At 42.4% G+C, this 6214-nt stretch overlaps 1 long non-coding RNA gene across 1 annotated transcript in view; it reads right to left on the bottom strand.

Annotated features, from left to right (window-relative positions):
* Nucleotides 1–597: 597 nt before the first annotated feature.
* The window catches only part of LOC145508611 (uncharacterized), an 80809-nt gene continuing 75192 nt past the window's right edge, over nucleotides 598–6214 (bottom strand). The window contains exon 3 of the long non-coding RNA XR_014055474.1: nucleotides 598–1572. This is a non-coding gene — a long non-coding RNA (uncharacterized LOC145508611). The remainder of the gene's footprint in view (nucleotides 1573–6214) is intronic.

Raw genomic sequence — 6214 nt, 5'->3', positions numbered from 1 at the left:
GATGGGTCCCCCTCCATGGGTGCTTCCTGGGACTGACTGAACTGCCTTCCTCTGGGAACCAGCAGACAGATGACTTGTCTATACCCCTGAGTGGGGAAGGGTGAGGATGTGTGAGTGGCCCAGATGGTCCCCTGCTCTCTGATCCCAGGGGTGGGAGTGGCCAGGGAGGAGGGCTGGCAGAGCAGCTCGCCTGGCGCGGGGGGCTGTGTCCAAGCAGTGGCCATACCTGCCACAGATGCCGATGGTGACAAAACTGCTCCTGTGTCTGTAGGAGTCAGAGTCACTCCACCAGCTCTCTCAGAACCAGCATTTACAATAAACACTTGCACTGATTAGCAATGCCGAAGGGCTGGCTGTGACCTAGGAAACACTCCCCTAACCTCCAGGAAACTTTCTGACAGGGTCTCTGAAGATGTGAAAACGCTGCTTTGGTTGAGAAGACACTGGTAGATTCGAACACTGGCTTCAAGGGTACATTCTTGGTGTGAAATACAAAGCTGCATTATTTCAAAATTAAAAGCCTTATATTCAGAACCACATTAGATGACTAATTGTATTATGCAGGCATCGGTGAAAAAACAAAAGCTTAAGGTTAAATGGTTTTCACATCACTTTATATTTTCCTAAATTTTACATTATAGTCTAAACTGAGCCCTCCCTTGCTCACCCTGTAGTTTTAAGTTGGGTGTTACTGGTAGATGCCAGTTCCGCACCATGTACACTTGAGAAGTGGTGACATTTGTTCATATACTGTAGGTGAGGACGCCATGCAGGGGCCAGCTGGTGCCCCTGGGATGTGGTGAGGAAAGGGAGATGGTTGGGCAGGAGAGCGGACCCAGCCTCTGGGCTCCTGCTTTGCCCAGACACTTGGGGAGCAGCATGGGAAGCCCTAGCTGACACCTTCCATACACTCCTCTCCATTACCTTGTGGGCATGGAGTTTCTCACAAAAATCTTAAAAGTTGTGGGTTCTTAGGATTTCTTCAGTTTTCACAAGTCTCCGCCAGGGATGTCACTGAACAAACCTGTTTGTCGCTAAACATCCTCAGTATCAAGTACTATTGAAATGCTATTATAAAATAAATGAAATATAAACTAACATGAAAATATATTCAGCCTAGTGTCAGGCCTTTATTGCCAGAGTGGTCAGCTCTGCCCACTGAGCCACTTTTTGTTTGTCCACTACAGTGCAGAATTGAGGCCAAAGTGAAACGTGAGGAGGAGGTGGGCAGAGAAGATCCAACCTGAAATAAAAGGGAGATGCCACGACTGAATCACATAAGTGAAGAAGCATGAAATATGGTCTATAGGCCAACGTAGTGAGGGGAGAGGCTGTAAACTCATTCGAGTGGAGTGCTGGATGAATAGTAGGAGGTGTCCTCCATGTCTTTCTTATCCGGCTCGTCCCACAGGACTGTCTGCCCCAGTCATGGCTGCTACTGCTGTCTTGCCAACTAGAGGTCAGTTTACCGCCCTCACTGTTCTGAATTCCCCTAAGTTGATGGATGATTGATTCGAGGTTGGTAATGGCTTCTCACGTAAGCACAAGCAGTGTGCTGGGTTAAGCCATAGCCTGCAAAAAAAAAAAAAAAACCGATTGCAAGGGTTAAATATTATTTGCATGCACGTATTCCCACACTATTTCCTTTATTTTTACCACAGGTTTGTGACTTTTACTCCTGTTCACCAACATTGGCCACTGGGAAATTTAGGAGGTGCTATTTGGTTTCAAGATGGCAGACTGAAGAGGGACTAATGCGGACAGACATGCAAAATAAGGTAATTTGGGCAAAATTATTCAAATAGTTTAAAAATGTTCTCTGGTATATAACTTTTCAGAGTAGAAGTAACTGGCCAAACTTGCCAGTTACTCCAGGTATCTCTTAACTTCCGACTTTCACATTCCTTTTGTCTAATATCCCATAAAAGGGAAACTTATTGAATCTCAAATAAAATAGTTGATAATGGAATTTTAGGAGGCATGTATAAAAGATTTTCTACTTTTATAAAGATACTTATTTTCAAAAACACCATGTATAATTCAAAGAGTTAAATTTACAAGTACTTATTTTATTATACAGTCAACAGTAAACCTGGTTCTGTGAAAAGGTATATAGCTTTTCCTCTCCACATATATTGCAGAATAGCTTTTCAAGGGTTCAGAATTTTGCAAAATATTTGGAATAAGCCAACCATTCTGAAAATATATAAACTTTATAAGTATTAGAGTTGACGTTGCTTTCAAAGTGATTTTTATTTTATAAAGAAGCAACTTACAGTAGACTAGTTGCAAACATCTTGTACAATGCATAGACACTTGTCTTTTTTTAATATTAGAAATTTTACTGTCTAGTGTATTTTTATTGTCTGTACTATGATGCAGAGTTCTATGAAGAGAAAGACATTGTATTATTTATACTTTAATCTTCATAAAAATAAAAGTTCAGAACTATTGGAAATGCTTCATAAATATTTGTTAAAAATTGAGAATTTGATAAATGAATGAATAAGGTGATCTAGTTGACCCTTCTCCTGCATGACACATTTATCTCATTGATTATGGAGTCACATTTTCCTTTAAGGATCAGAAAGATCATACACTCTCTCCCTTGCTTTTCTGAGTTTGTGGGTATGAGAGTGCGTATCTGTGGGTACACAGGATTGTATACCCATATAGGCACACATGCACAGGAATTTTGCAGCCAGCATCATCTGCTTTATGGCTGCCTTGAACACCATGCCTCAACTCAGTCAACTTCAATTGATCTCAGAGATATAATGCCTGTTTTGACAAAGTAAAAGCAATTGAGCTGAAGAGGGGCCAGAACTCATTAGAATCTCCCACCCTCTCCCTATCTAGCCTTCTTACAGGTTAAACTTCCAAAGTAGGTGTGCTCTCAATGTTGCCTACTCCCATTACTTTCTCTTTTAGGATTGATGGGCTAGAGATGAGGGGAAACCTCTGGAGGGTAGATGTACACATGGATTTGGGGGGTGTGGGTAGAGTGTTGTGTCTGTGTGAATGAGGGTACACACCCCTAGTGTCTGAATGCATTCTGAAAATGGAACTCTTACCATTTCTGCAATCATCTTTCACCATCACAGTCCTGGATATTTGTTTTGGTGGAAAAAATAAAACGCTACAAAATGTAATGTAAAGGATGAACCTATGCCTGATTCCGACTTCTTGGAATGTTCCTGTCCAGATACACACAGTTCTTTACACCTAGCTCTCCTGTTAAAGATTAATTCTTTTTTTCACTTGTGAGGATAATATCAAGTACATTTAAAAATAATAGAATTAATTAAAGCATGAGAGTTTAATCACAGAGCACAAGTTTATTCTCTTGGCCATCAGTCCTTGATATGTGCACACATATTTGAACACTAGTGTAACAGCTGACACATTATTTGTGTTTTACCTTTTTAGTTACAATTCAGAATTAATTCCTGATTGACTCTAGTGTTTGTAATTACATTTCCAAGTTCATAAAAATATAAAGTCGCTAACTGATCAATAGTGACCATATTGAAAAAACTGGCCTGTTCTTACTCAGCACAATGTTTCATGGTTTTGAAAGACACACACTCGCTCAGTAGTGCTTGCATATGTCCAAGTACTGGTTACTTGGTTACTTTGTTAGCAAATTTTGCATCCAACATTTCTCAAAATATTTGTAATAATAGAGAGTATCCAAAGGTCTGAACCTTGTCTCAGTTGCACACCAACTCATTATCCATAGACTATTTTTCCAGTGCTCATTTTCTGATATGAACACCAGGTGAAAGATTTTCCATGTTGACTTATGATTGACATCTCCTCAGTGTGAGGACTTCCTTGTCATTCAGGAACAAGGAATAACTGAGGGATAGCCTTCCTTCATTACTGAGATTATTTCATTCAGTGTGTCTTCTCTCATGTCCTACAAGTGCTCTCTCTCCATGAGGAATGGAATTCACGCATTCATTGGATTTCCATCTAGTGTACCCATGGGGGCCCTTCTCCTGGTAAAGCTCCTGCTGCTTTCCTTACTGTGTTAGGGACTCACCTGCTCTGAGTTCTCTGTGTGTGTTGAGCTGGAGCTCCAACTGAAGGTTCTTCCACCATGATTAGAGGGAGATGGGCTCTCACTATATGACTTTCTTTGGTTTAAAGAGGAAACTTTCTGGCTGAAGGTTCTACCTCATTGACTTCAGATGCAGCATTTTTATTTTTTGTGAATTCTCTGATATTTATAAAGATGTGCACATGGAGGGAATTCTCACAAGATGTCAGGAAGACAACTTCCTCAAGAGAATGTGCACTTAAGCATTGTTATTTGTTGTTTAGTTGCTAAGTCGTGTCTGACTCTTGGGACCCCATGAACCGTAGGCCACCAGGCTCCTCTGTCCATGGGATTTTCCAGGCAAGAATACTGGAGTGGGTTGCCATTTCCTTCTTCAGGGGATCTTCCTGACCCAAGGGTAGAATCCACATCACCTGCATTGCTTTGCAGGTGGATTCTTTACTGCTGAGCCCCTGGGGAATCCCTGTAGTTGGCATTCCTGATCATTTTCGCTAACGACGTGGCTCCTCTCTACACTGACTCTAATGAGCCTACAGCCCAGCTGGATTCAGGACTCTGGGAAATCCTTCTTTATCCTCCCCACCTCTCTTCCTGGTCCAGCTGTGGGAGCACATCTGACTTGAATAGTCAATAGATGCTTCATGGGGAAAATGTACATGGATCTGGAGTTCTGAGATGAGATGTATGTGTGGTTCTCACGTTCACGTCAGGAGGAGGAGCAGGTGAACACTAAAGAGCAGCCCCCGGGAAGGGTGTCCTGGGCCCTGGGGGCCTGGCCTGGCCCAGCCTTCCCGACAGCGGGGGACCTGCCCTCGGGCTCAGATGATCAGCGACTGTCTGCTGTTAGGCAGGCTCCAGATCAGAAACAGACTACAGAGTCTTTGTTTACTAAGGAGAGTTAATCAGTTTTTCCAGAGTGAATTGAACATTATTAAAAAAAAAAAAAAATCAATAAAATAAGCTCCATCAGAACTCATGAAATCTATCTTAAAGGGACAATGTCTGCTCTGATTGTGACTGTTGTGCCAAACTCAGTCATGGTTTCAAGAGCAAAGGAGTGGATTAGTAAACATTTAACACATTGATTCACCCATTTAATGCATACATGCAGTGAGTGTCCTGCACTGCTTTGGGGGCTAGATATGGACCGTAAAGGAAGATGTGATTGTGGCCAGTAATTGTCCATCCTCATTGGATCTTTCAGAAAATGAAATAAATAAATAAAGAAGCACAATCCTTGCAGGTAGATGTAGATGCTGTGTAAGTGAACACAATTCAGTGTATGGGGGCAAGGAGCAGAATATGGAAAACTCCTCTGTATAATGTTTTGTCAAATAAATGACTGTTGACAGACTCACCCCCAGACATGGGATAATTGACATTATCCCAGTAGCACAGCTCTAGATAAATTCCCCAGCAATGCGCTGGGCATGGCTCAGTCTTCCTGAGTGAAGGTCACACCCCTGAGAGTCAGTGATTTTAAAAAACACGGTGGATATTCAGGTTCAGTCTGCACCATTCCCACAATGTTCAAGGGTGATGTTCAAGATGACAAAACTCAGGAAAGACAGTTGTGTCTATCACAAGCTCAGACACCGAGGCGCTGTTGAATACTTCCTGGGCTGACTTGGCACATGCCCTGCAGGTACATCACAGAGACATGCACACTCCTGACACAGGGCGAACTCATTGCAGGAGAATACCAGTTGAGGAGTGCTGAGAAAGAACCCGGAGCTTCCACATGCACATGAGAAAGGTAATTCTGAGTTTCTGCATGGCAATTATAAAATTTGTACTTGGGAGTTCGTAAAGTGTGCAATTTTTTGTTAAAACATCAGACTAACAACTCACAAGTAAAATTCCTGACCCACCCCACCTCAGCTGTGACTTGGAAAAATAGTCTGCATTATGCACCTCCCAGTTTTCATGTGTGACATCCCCACTCACCATCTTAAAACAGTAGTTGGCTCTGAATGAGGGAGGAGAAGGGTTAGGGGCTCATGTCTGGGGTTGGAGCGGTGGGGAGTGAAGCAGTCCTGTTCTGTGCCCCCACAAAGCCTTTCAATCCAAGATCTTATTTAATCCTCAATGTAACCTGTAATATTTCAATACTGTGATATCTACTGAGCCAGTTTTGGGGGCCAGAAG

Source organism: Giraffa tippelskirchi, chromosome 6, assembly GCF_054371585.1.
Source record: "Giraffa tippelskirchi isolate mGirTip1 chromosome 6, T2T-mGirTip1v1.2.pri, whole genome shotgun sequence".
NCBI classification, from domain to species: Eukaryota; Metazoa; Chordata; class Mammalia; order Artiodactyla; family Giraffidae; genus Giraffa; species Giraffa tippelskirchi.
Note: the sequence above shows the minus strand (reverse complement) of the source record. Positions and strands in the feature narration are given on the sequence as shown.